Here is a 20,092-nt window from a genome sequence, read left to right on the forward strand (position 1 = left end):
AGCCAGCTCCAGGTTCCAGCAGCTTTCCACAATAGTGGCCCTGAAACTGCCTAACTCTAACTAACTAAATGCAGCCATCTTTGTTAGACTCTTTCAAAATGTGTGACAATAGGCTGTCGAGTTTTTTCATAATACGCTCTTCAGAGCCTGGTGAAGAAGCAAATTAGCGGCAAGGACATTATGAAAATTATGATACTTTTCCTCTCTTTCTCTGGAGTCTCACTAGCCTTTTCCATGAGGTGCGAGACAACAGTTAATGAAAAGTGAAGTGCATCTTCAAATATGTCTGATATCAATTTTTATTTAAATTTTAGCCAATGTCGGTCCTAGAAATGTAGTTATGTGTCTATACAGTCATACCTCTCATTGTAGACAGAAATAGCAATAAGCTTCATGACACAAAAAAGTTTAGATTAATATACAGATGGAGAGAAGAAAGGATACTCTGACCTGGTCTCTGACTAGCAATATGTTCATAAAGGATTGCCCTGCCAAGTTCAAATAATTATGAAATATATTTACATATGCTTGAGCTACTAGCCATAGTTTCCCCTTCATCTGTTTCACATAATGCTTCTCCACTGCAGACACTCAGGATTGCTTAATGTGGTTCATACTGTAGGAAAACTAAAACCAAATTGTTCACTATACTGCCTCTCTCAGATATGAGACATGCAGCAGGGCATTGGTAAAAGAGTACAGCAAGCACATATGGTCGTGCACATGCGCAGACATACGGACAGCCTCACTCAAAAGAGTCCAGGTGATTGGCTGACTAAAATTCTCCATTAATCTCCACAACTGATCCTAGGCCTGCTAATCTTAGGCCTTTGACTAGAGGTGAAGACTGAACGAAAGAGAGAGAGAGAGAGAGACAGAGAGAGGAAACACAAGAGAGATCAAGGAAGGGGGAGAGAAAGAGAGAGCAGGGGGAGATTGCCTTGAGGGCACAAGGCGAGACAGAAGACGAGGCAGAGGTAGACAGCTAGAGGCTGTACAAAAAGAGAGAAGAAATTAGAGGGAAATTGAAAGGGGCAGAGAGAGCGCTGAGACGAGGAATCCAGGAATCGCATAGGTATCGAGGAGCTGGTACGCTGGACGCTGGTGTTTATCCTCCTCTTGTTCTCATTGGTTTCCTGTGGTGAGTGTCAGTAAAACACTATGTCCTTCCTATTTAACGATTATCTCATTCTTCTGTATTTGTGTATCATCTTCTGTTCCTTTTTATCTTATTTTTTATTTAACCTTCATTTTGCCAGGTTACGATCCAATTGAGATTTAGAATCTCTTTTTTAAGGGAGTCCTGGCCAAGACAGCAGTAAAACAATTACAGAGTTAGACAATATGTCAGTTCAATATGACAGTGGCAATATTTTGTTGTTTGGGTTACTTACAGATGTCATCTCTCTCTGGGTGGAATTATTTGTTTAGTTATTACCTGCTGGGCCATTTCAAGTGTTTAGAGTTGTATATATCATGTATTCTGTCATATTCTGTAACCTCCTTATGTATGTGCCTAACAAGGTTTGTGGAAAGGTCCTTTCCTCAAGAGTAAGCAAGGAGTATCACCCTAAGGATCACTACTTCACACTTTTACAGGTATCATGGTATCACGAAGGTATCGTGAAGACTGGGATTGCTATTTTGACATTAATCCCACAGAAAAATATCCTACAAAAATAAATAATTTAAAAAATACAAATTTAAAATATATATCTTACATACAGTACAGGGAACAGATAATGAAGAAAATATCTTATGCTGATGTAGTTTGGAAGGCATGTTGGAGCTGGGGCTGGAATGGAAGTCACCATCATGGGATGGTGACTGTGTCAGATTTTGGTGGCAGTGTGCTGTTGTGGTTAGGGAACATGAAGTCTGTATGAAGCTTTAGTTTTACCATAGACCTCAGTGTCCATTAAATACTCAACTGTTAAGGAATGTCCGCTGTGTACAACTGCAATGGCTGTAAATGGCCCTAGATTAAGGCAAATAAATAATGTAACAAAGACAGTTTCTCAGTTCATAGCAAAGGGAAGCATGGGAAGCACGTTACACGGCGGGAGGTCGTCATGGGGATGAGTGCGTGCGTCTTGCATGGGATACCGCTGTAGTGTTGAATGTTTCATAGAATGTGCCGGGCTCTGCCGGCACCGAGGATCTCTGCCTACTTCATCTCAGGCCGCACGGGATGAATGCGGAATGATACCGGCGGCCGTCAATGTTTTCACAGCTCCGTGACCACCTCACGTGGGTCTCTGATGGCGTCCCGTCCGCTTCCCCGCACATGAGGCGGCTGCCTGGGAATGTAGGTGAGCAGGCCACCAGCTGGGCTGGCGTTCATCTGAGGCAAAAACGCGAGGTGCGAAGCTTGCAACCTTTCCCAGGGACGCCTTGTTTTTTTGTGATTGAAACAAATCACGACCATGGGGGAGCTCCACCAGAACTGCAGGCCTGGAGGACTGGCCTGATGACTCTGGAGGAGCTGTAAGGGGTCTGTTTTTTAGAACTATGTGTAAAATGACAACATATTCAGGCATAGAAATAAACCAAGTCATTGAAAAAATTAGGATGGAACTGGACTCCAAACCACAGGCAGTGAGAAGGCGAACCTGACACAGACATCAGATGCTTCAGGTTTCCTCTGTGCAGGCCTGACCTGCTTACAGTGATCCACGCCTGCTACCCAGCTCCTCCCGGCTCCTTTTGGTGCCAATCAGCCAAAAAGTTTTGATGACTCATCCTCGGCCATGTTTGAAATCCTGGTGGAAGGTTAAGGTTCTGCTTTTCGGACCTGACTCATGTACTCACACTGTTGCCATAGAGCCCGGATCAATCCTGAGGGCCTTGGTTCACATCGAATGATGAAATTGTCTAGATGTGAATTTCTTGTTTAACAATCGCCGAAATGGAAAAAAGTGAAGCTTTGCTTGATTGCGAGTGCATTGTTTAAAGCTTTCTTTCCAGAGTTTTGGGATCAGTTATGAATATAACCCGAGGCAAAGCTCCATTTCATAGTATCATGGGGTCCCCACCGTGCTGTAAGGACCTTTAGCTGGGTAACCACAGAGGAAAAGCTATGAGAACAACTCCCAGTGTAGCCCCAAAACCGACCATCTGCTGAAGAGCATCAACTCCCTCTGGCGTCGTAAGATTGGCATAGGTGATAACGTGTCTCTCTTTCTCCCTCACAGGTGGTTGATCTCTGTTGGGGTTTTGGTGGAACACTGCTCTCCCCGGTGTTTATGGAAACCTAATTTTCCAGGTGGAGAAGGTAGGCCTCGTGTCTCTGTATTACTCTCCACCTCTCAGCAGGCTCGGTTGGAGAGGGAGGGCAGGGGAGTGGGCAGGGGGTGGTGGAGGGTGGTCTGCCCGGAGGCTTGGCGGTACCACACAGCGAGCAGTCACGCAGCCTCATTGGTGCAGAAAGCCCTGTTCAGGCTAACTATCTACGATATAAATCTTTAACGAGACAAGGGCCCATGTTAGGCTAATTGCATGCCCGTCAGCCACTTTGCAAATATTTGATGAGGGGATCCCAGCCTCAGGGGGTGCTGGGAGTTCCCTCAAAGGTTGGGAAAATTAGATTGGACATGCATTCGCACGCACAAATCTCAGTTTGCATGCAACTCCCTTGCTGACATGAACTTGTAGACACATGCACATATTGAACACGTGCCGTTCTGCTAAGAGCTTTGTGGGAGATGAAAGGAGAAGGTTGTGTGTGATGTAGTGTTTGTTAGGGGCAGTTGAGGGTAAAGCTCTGGTGTGCTCGTGTAGAGTGGCTCTGGAATGCAAACAGATTGACAAGGTAGCACATTGATTGCCTGTCTGCTGCGATTGCAGCGTATCGCAAGAATGTCAAACCCTCTTTGAGACATTTGCCTTTCAGTGGGCCATTCATGATGATGTGCAAAGTTTCAGGGTGAGGCTGTCATGCAGTTTGCTTGACTTGTACCGGTCAAAACACTTCCAAAGCATTTTCATTGGTTCAGATCAGTTTGACAGATGACAGATTTGTGTCATTGATGACACAAAATAGATCTGCCCAATCAATAGCAGGTGAAGTCTTACTAGCCTGTGATTGGTGAATAGACCTACTGGGTGATGAGGCTGCAGGGCTGTCCTAGCCATCTCCCTGGTCTAGAAATGTAATTGAACTGGCACTGTTCCTTATCACCCCAATATAGGACAACACCTTGGCTCTTCGGCGTCCCTGGGACATAATTGGCAAAAGTGTTTGATCATTTTTAATTTTGTACGATGAACTCTGTCATAACAGTGGCTTTTCTCTCCTAGGCAATGAGCCACCGCCATTTGATCAGTGTGGACAGTTGTGTGTACAGGAAAGCGTGTCTGATGTGGTCGCACAGCGTTACTCATCAACTGCGGCTGCCCCGGTTTCCCAGTCCCTTCTCCAGGGGGAGATAGCTGCTTCTTCTGCTGAAAGGAGAGGGAGTGAGATTTAACTCTCTGACAGCCCTCTTCCAAAGCCACAATGTACAGCTGAGCTGGTCCTCCCTTGTTGAAAGCCAGCTTGGGGATACAGGTAATCTGTATGTGGGCCAGGCTTGTCCTGTAGAAGCGTGTCTCGTTGGTATGATGTCATTCACTTGAGGGTTCTTGTGCCATGAGTTGCACCATGTGTGACTAAACCAAACACCAAATGTTCAGCTTTTCAACTGTTGTGCGGTGTCACTTCTTCCCTGGTGGAATGTAAGCAAATCTACACAATCAATTCTTGCCACAGTGGGGGGTACATTTTGCATTTTTACAGTTCTGAAATGTGGCTTGTATTTTAGAACTGGTGGTGACTGCAGTGCTGTTTATTTGCCTTTTTTGGATACAACACTAGTGAAAGAAGATGTAATGAAGGAAGGACTAAGTGTCCTTAAACATTTATACCCCATGGAAAGGTGAGGGCTAAAATGAGCTTTTGTTATCTGCTGGTGTTTGTCTGTGTATTCAAGGCATCGTTATAAAATGTGAGTCAGCATTTATATTTAGAAAGACAAACTCTTTACCCTCTAGTTGAACCGAGACATAACCTTACCTAATGAGCCAAGAAACAGAAGGGACATGTGCCACAGGGCTGTAAGATGGGAGCTCAGACTGATCCCCACATTCAGCCGGGAACCTCTTTTGAGTCAGTCAGTTAGCCTGCCCTTTCTATGCGTGTCTGTGGTTATTTATTTGGGCTTGCGTCTGCTGTTTTGCACACTCAGCATTTTGGGTAAAAAAAAAAAAAACATCAGGATCCTGGAGGTCCTGGAGCAGTGGCTGGGCCTCGAATGTGAGCATAGTGTAAGATGTGACCGGCTCTCGGTTTTTATAGCTCTGCAGCGCCGGCGCGTTGGGGACATCGATCACTCCTATCGATCAGCGCTCACCGGAGGGCAGGCTCAGTCATCCGCAAACAGGCCCATCGACGCGAGGAGAAAGAAAGGCGCCTCAGCGCTAAATTAACTCTGCAAAGTGTACAAACAATTACCGCAGAGGATCCCGGGCCCTTTAAATGGTAATTTCTCACAAGTTCACAATTGCGCCCAAAGTCGTCTGTTTGGCGTGTCGAGAGAAATTGTGACTCCCGCCGCGTAACGTGTTCTTAAACATCAACAGCTGTTTGTGAAGGCTGTTTTAACTCTGCCTGCTTATCTCACCACAGTCTTACTGATGTGCGAGTCTTATTTGGGTTGTCAAAAACAATTAAGAACTATTACGAAAGCTAACAGCAAGCCTCGTGTAGGTGTCACTTAAGCCACTCTATAAATAAGTGTCAAGTGTTGTGCAGTTGTAATGTAGGCTGTGCTGTAGGATAATGTCAATACTTATGCAAACGTTGAGTGGGCTTTATTTCTGGTATTACATTAACATTTTAACTGCAGACTGAAGAAAGCACAGGTTTAATGGGGGAGCTAACAGCCTTGTCTCAGGGCAGACAGAGCCTTTGCAAACTGATCAAATGCATGTTAATTTGGCTGTTTTCCTGTGTGAGTCACCACTGGAATTTACACTTCAGAGGACTGTTTTACACACTGTCCGACTTCACAGGGTGGTACCGAAGGGTGTTATGCGTGTCGCTCATTCTTTTAATTAATAATTATAGATTATTTTAGGTGTAACTTGAAAAAGCCTGCCAACGGCGATATGAAGGGGCTTTCAGCAAACAAAATATCAGCTTTTATGGAGGCTGCCCTCCCCAAAAATGACATTGCACACGGTTTCCCAGGGCAGTGAGATAATCAGCCGCTCCTTTGGCAATATTCGCATGGCCTTTGAAGAGGCTGCATCAGTATTCAGAGCGCGTCAGGCAGCTAAACAGTGAGGAGGCAGAGCTGGTGGTGCTTTTTAAAGGGACCTGCTGATTTGAGGCCTCCCCTCTTTTGGGGGGTTGTGGTTAGAGAAGCTCGAATGGTGCTACCGTGACTGGATTCTGGCTGAGATCGGAGACTCTGTGTCAGATGGCAGATTACCCCCCCCAGTCGGCCAAGTGGCCGTCGCAGCATGTGCGGTACAGAGGCAGCGCCACCCCCCACCTCTCCGCCACGCTAGCTGTCACCCAGGGGCTGCGTTACATAACAACTGCAGCACTGTGGACACTGCTTAAACCCTGACTCCATGCAGCCCCACCAGTGCGCATGTGGGGGAAGGAGTGTAAGTTTCTGTGGTGCTTTTCGTGTGTGTTTTTGTGTGTGTGTGTTTGTGTGTGTGCATGTATACGTGTGTCAAGGGTGTCATGTATATGTATGTTTTTGTGTTTGTGTGTGTGCTTGCGTATGATAGCAAAACTGAATGCTTATGAGTGAGAGATTGACTTGGTTAGTGAGTGAGACTGAGACTACCTGTGCGTGTATGAGAGAGAGAGATAACGAGAGAAGTGCATGTGTGAGAGTGAGATTATGTCTCCTTACCTGTATGTGCATTTGGCATGTGTGCATGCGTGTCCATGACTAAGAGCATTTGTGCGTATGCGTGCAGAAGAGTGAGCATTAGCAGTCCTAATGGTCTCGTTTATCTCTCTGCATTGAACACAGCGGTGGAGTTTGCCTTTGGGGAATCTTCATTAAAGCATGCAGACGATCTATCACCTCCACGGCTTTTCCACTGCAGGGCCTGGGATTTATGCCAAGCTCTTTGTCTACATACTTCCTTCCAACTTGAAACAGGTCTTTTGCAAATGTCAGGTGTGAAGAATGCTCCTGTAATCTCATCCAATCAACTTCCACCTCTCCTCCAGTCTATAGTGTCCAGTTTTGCTAGAGCTAGGCACATTAGGTGGCTGCGCAGGTGTACTGTCCGCAGTGTGTGAAGTGCGCCACTGCGCAGTCTGCTTACAGTTGCTGACTATTGTTTCATTACAGCTGACATCCCAGCTGCATTCCCCTATAACACACCACCGGCGGCTAGTTAAACACTCTATAGCACTACAATCTTGTTGTGCGCTCTGGTTAGAGCTGTGATCTGGATCATTGTTATAGCAGACCCTGTATGAAAGCCAGGCCAAGGAAGAGCTCGCAAAAAAAAAAAAAAAACGAGGAGTGTCTCCTGCACCCTGGAGCTTTGCTCTGAGTCACAAGGCACACACATAGACACACATATACGCATACACAGACACATACATACACACACATTCACACACATAGACACACATTCGCACACACACAGGCAAACACACACAAAAACACACATACACACACACACACAGAGCTGGGGTGTGACTGCGCTGTGGCAGGTCCGTGCAGGAGAGCGCCACCTGGGGGAAATGCCTGGCAGCACCACCCCTGTGCGAGAGAGCTGTGATTGGAGGCTCCTGCTGGTTGTTTACAGCTCGGGCTCCTGAAATTGATTTTGCCAGCTGAGTGCCGGTCAAGAGGGGAGGTGGCGATGATGAGGGGGGTGTGAGGGGAGGGGGTGGTAGGGGGACAGGGGGTTGTGTGTGATGCCTTCCAGGTTGTCATGGCGACCTGATTATTGGGTGGGTGGGAGCACTGGGCCGGAGCGATGGAATTCATTGTGGAAGGAGAGAGCTCTGTGTGTGTGTGTGTGTGTGAGAGAGAGAGAGAGAGAGAGCGAGAGGAAGAAAGAGGCTCTGAGATACCAAATCTGTTTACTGTGGGATTCATTCATTTTAGAGAAGCTTGGGAGGCAGGTGCATGCCCTGAAAAACGCTGTTTACAAGTTCTGTGTTTCTCTATTATGCCAGCTCAGCTACACTGGCAGCTTCCTGTGTTTGCTGTTGTCTTCTGTATCCTCCATTGATCTGACATAACAAGTACAACCCACATTAGCCCACCCAAACCACAAGGCTTGCCTCTGATCACAGAAGAAATAAGCCCTATTAAAAATGTTGAATTACAATGCGAAAATCTGTGCACGTTTTCTTAATAATGTAAAAGTGAGAATGGAACTATCATGTGGTATCATGTGAGAGGGCAGCCATATTGGGATTGACAAGCTGTTTCGTTTTGCATACGAGGCTCCTCCCCTTCCCAGCCTCCATTGTGTGTAACAGCCTCTGACAGGAAATGACCTCATCATTTTGTGCTCCCCGTCACATTTTCCACCTGCTATACGTGTTGCCCCATTGTGTGGCACATTAAACTCCCAGCCATGCAGGGGCTTATTATCAGCTCTGTTATCTGCATCTTAAAGCTGATTATTCTAAGATGGCAGCTCCCTGCTGATCCCAGTCACAGTCATTGTTTTGTTTCGCCGGTCCCGCCGGGTGAAGCCGGGGTCGGGCGGACACTGCATCCCACCCAACTCGGTGCCTAAAAGAACTCCCTCTTTTCCCTGTTCCTCATATGACACTCCATTCCATTACATGACAGACACCCTTACCCAGAGCATGTCATTTGTAGCTTATATGTTTTAAACTGCCGGATATTCCCACTGCTAATGTATTAACTGAGTACCTTGCCTAAGGGTACTTTGCATACCTGGGTGTTAATCCAGCTACAACTCCTACGACATAGCGCTATGCATCACACAAAAAGACAAATCCAACGTGAAATTCCTGACAGCAACCATTTATAAATGGTTGGCAGGCAGGTTTTGAACCTGCAACCTCATATCTGGCACTTTACAGAGTGGCACTTCAGACCACCAGGCCAACTGTGTTCCCTCCGAAAGGGAATGCATGGGACACCATCACCACACTGTTGGACCTGTGGCTATAATTGTCTCTGAGTGGAGAGTAACTTGGTTAGGGTTGTGATTGAGTGCTTGTAGAATGTGGTTGGCCCGTTATGTCCCGCAGAGACCCTTGTTGTACTCTCTGAGGCTGGTAGCCTATTCACGCCAGCTCTTCATCAGCTCATAAGCTCCTGAGCATTGAAAGCTGTCCTTTTTAAATGGCTGTTCACAGCACATCACACATGTCCTTAATGGTGTCCCTGCACGCTGTTTTCATTTTATAGCTGCTGCCTCAATTTCAGCTTCACTGAGTAAGAATTTTGAGTAAGAGATTCTTTTTTAATGGGCTTGACACTTAACAGCTTGCTGTAATGGGAGTCCTGTTCATCACTTGTTTTTTCCCAGTGTGAGCATTGCTAGTTCTTACTTGCAGGAAGTTGGAAATAATTTTGGCACCGATGTTTTCCCATAAGTAGATCTGCACAGATTATCTGTAAAAGTAATTTCATTTGCTTCATTTCAACAGTCAATTAACCCATTAACCCGAAATGAAACGCTCATCTCCTTCTCTCACACTTTTGTAACAAGCTATTCATGGAAGAATGGTTTTCAGACTTGCAAATTTGATGATTTTCACATGTTCCTGCACCTGTGACCATGGGCACACTAAGCTTAAGACCACCTGTGATTGGGATATATACATAGAGTGTATATGTTTGGACACATCTTATTAAGAGAATGGGAAACATACATTCAAAGACATTTTGGTCTAAAGACTTATGCTTGAAAATGCTTGAAATTTGTTTCTTAGACAAATATAAAAAGTGAAGTTGATGCCTATGTATGAATTTCTTTCCAAAAATATTTATTAAAAAAATTTTTTTGGCTACTTTGAAGAATCTAAAATATTAGATAGTTTTATTTGTTTGACACTTTTTTGGTCATTTGCATAATTCCATTTGTGTAATTTTGTAGTTGTGATGTCTTTACTGTTATGACTGGTACTGTATATATGCATGTGCTTTTGCATATTCCCATTAATGCAATTTATACAGTATGACTGCATTTCTCAGTTGTGGGGGACAGAAAGTCAGAGAGACATAACCTCACACTCTCTCGGTAAGGCCCATGGCCTCTTCTTCCTTATGATCTTAATGAGATCAGAGCCTCCGGTGCTGACCGGGCTCAGTATAGCTAAGACGTGCAAATGTGGCCGGGTCAGCGGCTCGTTAGAGCAATGACATCAGCTGTTCCTGGGCCAGGCGGCCGGGCGGACTGGCACCAGTGTGGAAACGTCAGAAATTCACAGGGCCCTGCCTGGCTGCCTCTGAGACTCTGGCCTCCTGGCTTTCTCCCAGTTTCAGCCCCTATACGGTGGTTCCCTTTTCCAAGCTCTCTGACATGCAGTGTGCTCTGGGGTGGCCTACATTATGACATCTGGTTGTGACACCCTTTAAATGCAGTTCTGTTAAAAGGAGCCATGTAACACGTCTGCAGCAGTGTGGTGTCGTGGGAGGAAGAAAGGCTTGTAACTGAAAGGTTGCTGGTTCGATTCCCCACTGGGCCACTGCTGTTGTACCCTTGGGCAAGGTACTTAACCCACAGTTGCCTCAGTAAATATCCAGCTGTATAAATGGACAAAATTGTAACCCATGTGAATTGGTCTGGATAAGAGCCTTTGCTAAATGAAAATCAAGTAATGTAATGTGGGAAAACAAATACATCTGCTGTACTCAGGCTGACTGCGTAGGTTTTGACCCGACATGTGGGTGTGTCAACAACCTTTGGTTGGTATGTACACAGTGGGTGTGAAATGAGCAGGACAGATCCATGTGGACACAGTGCACAGTGAACATTGTGTCTGAAGGGAGCAGAGGGTAGCCATGGGAAACATTTACAGTGAGATTAGATACGGCGGTAAATGTCCATGCTCAGGCACTTCTAGGTGGGCAAGGCTGCCTTCACTGTTGAGATTGAGGCCGGGGCCCCACTGGCAGTGTGAGACTCTGTCCGTTTGCGTATACAGCACACCCTCCCACGCATGTGTTGGAACGCCTCACTCCCACACACACACACACACACACACACACTCCTGTGGACAGAGTGTTCTGTAGACTGAGCGTTCAATCAGCCGTGGACTCCCACCCCGAGCTGCCTTCCATACTGAACAGTTGCTCGGGATTTAAAAAAAAAAGATCTCCAATAAGGTGGAGGCGTGGGCTTTCACCAAATGGCTTTTTTGGCTGCTTTGCTATGGAACAGCTGCGGAAAATGCTGTCTGAATAATTGTGATATATGCCGTAATTTGTCTGAACGCTGAATGATTGTGTGTTTTGCTGTGTTAACTTGGCAATTACATCACATCCTGGTCAACCAATTTCACATTTTTGCAAAGGAGCAATATGCCTCTCTCTGGATCTGAATAGAAACTGGTGTGGCAGTTTTATGCTTGAGGAGGAAAGACAGCAGATGAATTGCTGAATCAAACAGGGAGCAACTTAATTGCTGCAATCCGCTCTCCCGAAGGTTTTCATACAGAAAGGCTTTTTAGCATCCTGTTTCACTGAAACTTGTTACTATTTTGCAAATACAAGCATTTAGAGATAACTGTTAACTAGTGTCAGTAGTGATTTGTGATGTAGCTGTGTTATACTGCTCTAACAAGATTGCTGCCATAATGAGCCTTTAATTTTTCTACATGAATGCTGAAAGGCAAGTGGTTTCAGAACTACAGTATCATGTAGCAGAGTCAACACTCAGGGACCAAGGGGGGATGGCGGTTGGGGGCACCAGGGACACTTGAGCCCCTGCCCTATAGCTTCTAAAGTCAGAATTGCCCTTTCCTGCCAGATCAACCATTGTTAAGCCACACCCTTCCTTTAAAGTTGAACCCTTGCATTCCAGCCTCCACAAACGCTGCATGGCTCTCCCGGCATTGCACGCTGTTCCCATCTGTGCACTTTATAAGCCTGGACACAAGCAGGACACTATCACCCACCCCACCCCCGCCCACCAACATCAGTACCCAGCAGGTTGAGCTGGGGTTAAGCGTGTGACCTTGGACCTGCCAGTCCAGCACTCTCAGGGCCACTCAGTAGCACAGGATCCACACGGGAGCCTCCTCACTCCTTTTTGGGCTCTAAAGTTTAATTATCTCCTTTGCCACTATTGCCATTCCACCTGACCCCATTCAGCAAGACCAGCAGAAACGATTTTCTTCTGATTTCCCCACAGGCAGAGTTCCTTGACTGCAATAATGGTGTTCTCAACATCAGAGGACAGCAGGACTTCATTTCTAGGATTCCGAAACTTCCGAAATGTCATGTTCTCACCAGTCTATGACACCCATTGATACCCACTTCTCCCTGAAGAGAGTGTGTCTTAACAATCGCCAGGAGGGTGTAAGTGATGATGTCATTTGACCTTTGGAACATAGACAAGGCCCATTTTGAGCAATAGCTATTGCAGTGGTTCGTAAAGCTGAGGTAGAAACCTACATGGTGATTATCATTTAACAACTGTGAACATGGAGCAAAGTATGACAAGAATTTCATTTATTATTCTGTTTTTATACAGTCCCGTATGTGAGAATTTTATTGCTATAGAGATCTAATCAGGTTGTAGATAGTATAGTTGACTTGGAAGATTGTAGAAGATGGCTTGTTACAGTCACTCTGCAAGTCAATTAGTCAGTCCAGGCATACATAATGCAGCTCCCATTGAAGTGAATCGTCAGTGAGGACTTCACTACATAGCACTCATAGTAAAACTGAAAGAAACCCTCTGTGTTCATGTAAATATCTAGCTCACTGCTGGTAGTGCAGTGGTAGGTTGTGAACCCAGACCTTGTTATCTAGTATTTACATTTGTTGCCTTTTCACCACTGTAAATCATCAGGCTAGTATTTTCATTTACATTACATTATTGTCATTTAGCACACACGCTTATCCAGAGAGGCTTACATAGGGTACAGTTTTTACAATATCCATTTCTACAGCTGTATGTTTTAGTTGGGCACTTCTGGGTTAAGTACCTTGCCCAAGGATACAGCAGCAGTGCCCTACAGGGATTCCAACCAACAACCTTTTGGTTACAAGCCCTGCTGCTTGCCACTATGCTACACTGCCACCCTATTTTTCCTTTAAATCCTCAGTTAGGGTCAATTCCAAAATGAACAGGAATTTTTTGGACAATTTCACTTCAATTTGTGATTTTGAATTTGACTTGAAACAGAAAAATATTACCTGTAAATAGCTGGAATTAGTAATGGAACTGAGCTTTTAACAAGCAATTAAAGTTTCACAGTTCCATTTTAGTACCATTCGATTCCCACTGTATTTGGGTTGATAGACTAGACAGACTTTATGGAAAAGAAGATCAGTAGCATCAGCCAGTATCAGTATTTATTGAGCTCACTCGTATTATTCAGCTGTGCTTAGACTGGAATTGTTTTGTGAGACCCACACACAGCATCATGAACATGGTCTTTCAAAAGGAGTAACATATTTTTGTGTCTTGCTGAGGGAACCTTGAAAGGGATTTGTGGCCATCTGTCTAGACAAATCAGGCTTATATGAGCTAGCTAGCCTTCTAGCTGCCTGACGGAATTATGCATGAACCCTTTTCCTTCAAAATTTCTCCTGCTTAACAAAATAAATAACTAAATACATAAATGTGACCAGGGAGTGATTGACAGATCAGCTTGTACATCAAAAAGTGATAATAAGTAGAACAATAAGAAAGAACTGTAACACCAAGCAAATGAGGACAGCAGCGTGCATTGCTTACCAGCATCACTGAAACAATTCAGGAGAGGGAATTGGAAAGTAATGTACACACTGAACACATTGTGGAGCTCATTAAATTAGGATATTTCGGTTTCAATTCTGTTGTATGAGTGATTAATTCAAAAATTAAATGCAAATGCAATGCTTTATTAATTTTTTCATTTAAACTTTGTCATTTTATTCATTTTTTTCTCATTTTGCATTTCATTTAATTTTCATTAAAGAAGCATCACTAGAGAATGGTTCAGAGCATGGTCACTCGCAGGAATGTACATTATCCATGAAACTGCTGCAGTAATGTAGATGTAAATGATTTGCTGTACTTAACTGTCTCAGTAGTTTTTTTTAATTGACTGATACTGGTATTGAATTAGAATTTGAATTGACTTGAACTGGCAATAATTTTGTAATAGAAAGCAAAAGTTCTTGTTTAAATTGAAATAGAACATTTTGGCTGAGGTAGAGTTGGACCTGTAACTGACATTCAAAATTTATTTTGACTCCAACCCTCTTGTCCTGGCATGAAACAGCTCTGCTCTGCAGTCATTGTTAAGGTGTTCTATGCTATTTTGATGCATAACTTTCCCCTTCGCTTCCCAGCGGACCCTCCTCTCTCACACCTCCTTCACCCAGGGTGGCCAGCAGAACAGTTCCCAGGTCTGTCATCTCAAGGCCAGGCCACGCTGCCTCCCTCTTTGCTAAGCAGCTTGTGCTAATATGCCACGAGCACATCCTCTGGCCCTAATCTGCTGATGAGGAAGGAGCAAGGACTTTCTGAACCCTCTGCTCACACAGGTGGGCAGCTGCTCTCTTTGAGGCTGCCATGATCCAGCAGGGTTTTTAGAGGAGCTTTTATGCATCCCAAAGATTGTTGTCCAAGACTAAGTGAATCGCTCATCCAGTCAATTTAAAGACGCTGTTTCAGGTGAATTTCAGTGGTCAGATGGAGTACTCATGAAACCACCCCATCCCCACATGTCCCTGTAGCTGAAAACCTGAATGCCCCATTTTGCCCCATAGCGCCCCAAAAACACACTCATTTCTTCTAGCGCCTTTAGCTTATACAGTTCTTTTTCTTAGATGGTTCATTCATGAAATATAAACCCTTGTACCATGCACACAGGCACACACACACACACACATGTAGGCTGGAAGTGGTGAGACTGGAACTTGGCAGGGAGTAGTTGTACTTATCTGGGGATCTGAAGATATTTGGCCATCTGTGGTCTCTCTCTCTCCCCCGCCTGTGGCTCTGGGACAGGCTGGAATGAACGGCCCGGCCCTTTCAGCACCCTGCACCCCCTCAGAGGCTCCCCGCAGCGCGAGGCAGGCGGCGTTCAGTGCCCGCTCAACCTCTGAGCGGTGATAACGAGAGAGAGCGGTGGGTGGCTCCACATCTCAGTACAATTCCACTGACGCTCTCTCTCTCTTACCCTCCTCTCCCCCACCGCTCCCTCCATCCCTCGCTTCTCCGTGGCAGAACATGATAGAATGCAGAAATCAGATCCTCTGGGCTTCTTTTCCAAAGCCAAGAGGGAGAGCCGTATCCTCTGACTTGCGAGGTTAGAGCTACCTTTTGGAGGGGGCAGGACAATCTGTCATTGGGTAAAATGCAACCCCCCCCCACACCCACACACACACACACACATACACAAAAAAGGGAAAAAAAATGTCATATTACTGTTTGTCTGGGTGGTCACCAGCCATCAATGTTCTTTCTCAGTGTGCACTGGCAGTAGCGTTTTTCAGAATGTTGCAGTGCAAGAGCAGCTGTGATGAATTGATAATGCAGAAATTCTCTTCACAGCACAAGTCCAAATATATAGGCAAGATCTCTGATCTCAAAGGAGCTGGATGTGTGGGAGGGGGCTTCTGCAGAGACCAGTACAATGAGGAGTGTGCTGAGGGGAGTTTATCTCCTGTGTGATGTAATGGAAAAACTCCTTACTTTCTCTGCCAAGGTCTGCAGTTACATATTAATTACCATTATGTTCATACTAAGGTAAGCTAAAATAATCACAGAGTCTGCCAGTGATGGGTAACCAGGATGGCCCAGGAAGCGATTTGCGATTTGGAGATTTGCCAGCAGTCAGACATGTTTAGGCATGTTTTTAAATAAACTGTGGGCCCCTCTATCAGGAGCGAGGAGTGGAGTCTAAACTCTCATTAAATGGACTTAAAGAGATCATGAAATATGCATGATCAATCGCTCCCGCGCTGCCCCAGCTTCGGCAAAGTGCCCTTCTCTGCTCAGCAAGGAGAGAGAGGGGAAGGTGCTGTTTGAAGGAGAAAGAGGATTTTTTTTTTCCTTTTTTCCGACACACTGGACAGCAGACACCTTGGCTCACATTAACATGCTGGTGCCAAATTTTGCTTTTGCATAACAAGTGTCGCAGAGATCCCCATGCTTCCGGCAAAAACACACAGCAAGGTTCACCAGGCTCCCTCCATTTACATGGGCATCTTATAGATACATCCAGCTTGTCATTTCTGCATTGGTTGCTTGTGCTCCTCTGGCACCCACAAGCCCGTAAGTAGGGCCTCACCACTGATTTTTGGGAGATCTCAGTGCCCTCTTCCAAACCCCTTTCACCCTTCGTTCTATTTCCTAATTAGTCCATTTTGGTAGAAATGAATTTTAATATAATAAGAGGTGTAAGTGCTGCTGTCGATGGCCTCTGGCTTGAAGTCCAATGAAGGGATCCCACCTTGCCGTGGGCCAAAGTTGTTGACCCCCTCCCATTTGGACATCATAAAAGAAAGAAGAGAAAAAGGGGGGGGATGAGATGGAGAAGGGATGCTGTGAACAGCTGATACATGAAGAAAGTGGTGAGTGAGATTTTTATACTTTTGGTTGGGACGGGTTTGTTAATTGCGTAAGGATTGTCTGAAAATTCTCCTCCTGAATCTTCCTTTGGAATGTCAGTTAATGGAGAGCTTCCACCAAGCACCTCATGTTACCTTGACCCATGGTCTCCACAGTTGTAAACTTCCTCACCGCTGCTCACCTGACTGTGACGTTGTAATGCTGACCTCTTTGCCCTGAGTACCTGTGATGTAACTGTGGATGAAAATCCAACACCCCAGTGACCCTACAGCTGTTTCCCTCCATTACCCTAGACTATAATTCTAGAACTGGGGTCTAATTCTTTTATGCTGGGCTAACTGACACAATTACTGTCCATAACTGACATTATATTTGTCTAGTAACTTACATAGCTTATATTTTTACATCTTTATTCAGGTAGATATTTACAGAGTACCCTTCCTTGCCACTGTAAAACTGCACAGCTGCCCTGGTCTCTCCTGCTTCTCATGCCAGTGAGTTTCCCTCTCCAGGTCGCTCCTTGTGGAGCGTACACCTGCCGTACTCTCTCAGAGTGTAGCGTCCCTGACCCTGGGCTCCTTGAGATGAGCGCAGAATGTTTGTCAGGGAGGGGCCCTGCAGGCATGCAGCTGGCTAAATATTAATGTGCCTGGCGCATCTCTGAAGGAGAACGTCAAAGTCCACTCCTAATGACAATGATTCAGATCCTCTGTGGTTTGCGGGAGAGGAGAGGCCTTCGTGCTGCACGCACCTTGCGCATTAGGACAGACTTGCAGTGACAGGAGTGTACCTGTCGGTGACAGAGTGACCTCCTTCTGGCCAATGCAGTGTCACTCACGTGGGCTGCACAGTTCACGCGTCACCCTCCTCCAGGCAGGTCACGCCAGGTATGGTGATCTTAATCTATTCCTTTAATGTTTTAAAGCTGTGATAGTTTTCACTCTGTGCTGTGTATTACTGCACTTACGGCTGAAATGCGTTTTCACACTTCTGCACTGACGATGGCACTAGTTATTACTGCCTTGCTTGATAGATGGATTGACACATGTTCAGATGTGGTTTGTCATTCTCTGTATGCACCTGTTCTTGTTACATCATTGGATGCTCTTTAGTACCTTCCCTTTGTAGATTGCTTTGGATAAGAGCACCTGTAATATCACTACGTGTGGCTTTGAAATGCATTGGCTTTGAAATTGTGTGCTCTGGTGTCAAATAGGTGGCATTTGGGGCCTGTAACAGAGGAGTCAGGAGTAGTGATACATTCATGGTTTGAGTATTGAGTATTAGCTGGCAGTGCTGTGTTTTTTTTTTCCTTTGAATTGCAGTAAGCCGTAGCTTTAGTGTTCCTACGAGGATGTCTACTTTCTGTTTTAGCTTATTGCCAGCGACCCACAGCGGACAGCTCTCAGTCTTGGATGTCGTTCCTAACCGACTGAGAGAGCTTTGAAATGCAGATCCGTTTTTCTCCCTGGGAAATCGCTCCCCCCTGTCAGTTAGCTTGCCGTCGCCTTTGTGGTGTCTTGTTTGGTCTAATCAAATTGGACATTGATTCAGCAGCCAAAGGCAACAAAAGTTGATAGCGCTGCTCCGAAGGTGGGGGGGGGGAGAACAGCTTGAAGATCAACAGTGGTTCACAGAGGATCCTGGGAGGAAGTTTTTTTTTTCAAGGGGTGCGGTCTAAATTCTGCTCTGACGAGGAAACAGACTGCAAGAAATGGTCAAGGAAAGGCTAGAAAATAGAATCAGTTGAACAATGGGGCCCAGTCCTCACCTGGAGCAGGGAGTTGGACATTACTCTGTATTTATGAGTGTAGGAGGCGTGCCAAGATAGAGCAAGGAGTCTGAACTCTGTGTGTCATGTAATCCACGTCAACTGACTCTTCGATGAGCTGTTTCAGTTCAGCTGTGTGTGGACAGGAATAAGTATTCTTAGGGCACATAGTATATATCAGAATAATATTCTGCTTAGTATGGCCTACTTTAAATGTTGCCACATTATTTAATATGACCCAGAGTTGGTTTTGCTACTCTGTGTAGTATTGGCCGGATTACCTATTGCTACTCTGATTAGTAATCTCAAGAGTAAGTTTTGCAACTATGTGTAGTATGGCCCAAGCGAACTATTTCTACTCTAATTAGTAATGCCCAGAGTAGGTTATGCAACTTTGTGTTGTATGGCCCAGACTGAGTGTTCCTATTCCACAACATAGTGCCCAGGATAAAGTGTGGGATGTGTAGTGGCATTAATTGGAGTTCACTTGTACAAGAGAATTTGACTCACAGAAAGCCCCACACATGTAGGTCTGAGCTTTAGGGGTTATCACACCTGACCCTGCTGTGGTGTAGAGCCAGGGGCTGCAATCCATCACAGCACGTCCCCTGCATTGCCACAGGAGTCCGAAATGAGGCGTGCTGCGTATCCTCCTCCAGGTCTGGGGGGGGGTGGTGTCTCCCTGGCACTCCGCTCTGACTCAGGTGGGCTGATCGGGTGACGGAGGGGCCTGCATAATTCATGGCCCCCGCGCTATGTTTAGAAAGGGCCACGTCTGTTTTTTTCCAGGAACGCAGCTAAGGTGCCCAGACTGCGATCTGACGTTTGGTTTTGGGCAAAGGTTAGGGGGAGAAGCAGGGGTGTCCAGGAGCTGTTTCCATCACCCTGGTGAACCACCGCCCTGGTGGTACTCTATTTTTGGGAGTTTTTCACCATTGTCCGTCCGTCCTCCTTATTTCTGTCTATTTCTGTGGCGCGTGTGGGTCAGTCAGCCCGGCGGCTCTGAGCGATGAGTCAAACACAGCCCCCCCGCAGCACAGAAAGCTGCTGCAGCAGTGGCTGGAGTCGAGAGGGGAGGGGAGGGGTAAGGGGCCGGGCTGCAGTTTCAGACGCTCCCATTGGCCCAACCGAGAAAAGCAGCCTCCTGTTGAATGGTAAATCTCCTAATTAGCCAACCTTAATAAAGACTACTTATAAACAAAGTTACACAGGGGGGATGGGAGTGGCGAGGTGGGGAAAGTAAATTTAGAAGCTGTTTCTGAAATCTCCTTAGAATAATAGGTTTACTTGTGTGTTGTGGGTCTCATTCACCCAGCATTAAAGAAGGGACTGCTGAGATCGACACTAGTCTTATGTAAACAACAGGAGACTGTTTCACACTTTGCACTTGGATCATGTGAAGCTAAGTCACCACATGGTTCATCTTTAGCTGGACGAATAAGGCAGTGGATGGAGACGTAGCAGTGCCTGCTTAACAGTGACGTTTGTGCCCTTTCTGTGCATAACAACTGATTCAGGATCAGCTTGCCCAACACAGATTATAGCCCCAAAAAATCTCAAACTGATTCTGCA

At 45.7% G+C, this 20,092-nt stretch overlaps 1 protein-coding gene across 2 annotated transcripts in view; it reads left to right on the forward strand.

Annotated features, from left to right (window-relative positions):
* LOC118781355 (protein kinase C and casein kinase substrate in neurons protein 1-like) overlaps positions 1-20,092 on the forward strand; it is a 64,632-nt gene that overhangs the window by 13,844 nt on the left and 30,696 nt on the right. The window contains exon 3 of one of the 2 annotated variants that reach the window (XM_036534353.1): positions 3,195-3,274. The exons of the other annotated variant lie outside the window; for it this stretch is intronic. The gene's annotated coding sequence lies outside the window, so the exon portion shown is untranslated. The remainder of the gene's footprint in view (positions 1-3,194; positions 3,275-20,092) is intronic. 2 annotated transcript variants of the gene reach the window in all.

The sequence above is a fragment of the Megalops cyprinoides genome, chromosome 7, assembly GCF_013368585.1.
Source record: "Megalops cyprinoides isolate fMegCyp1 chromosome 7, fMegCyp1.pri, whole genome shotgun sequence".
Taxonomy (NCBI): domain Eukaryota; kingdom Metazoa; phylum Chordata; class Actinopteri; order Elopiformes; family Megalopidae; genus Megalops; species Megalops cyprinoides.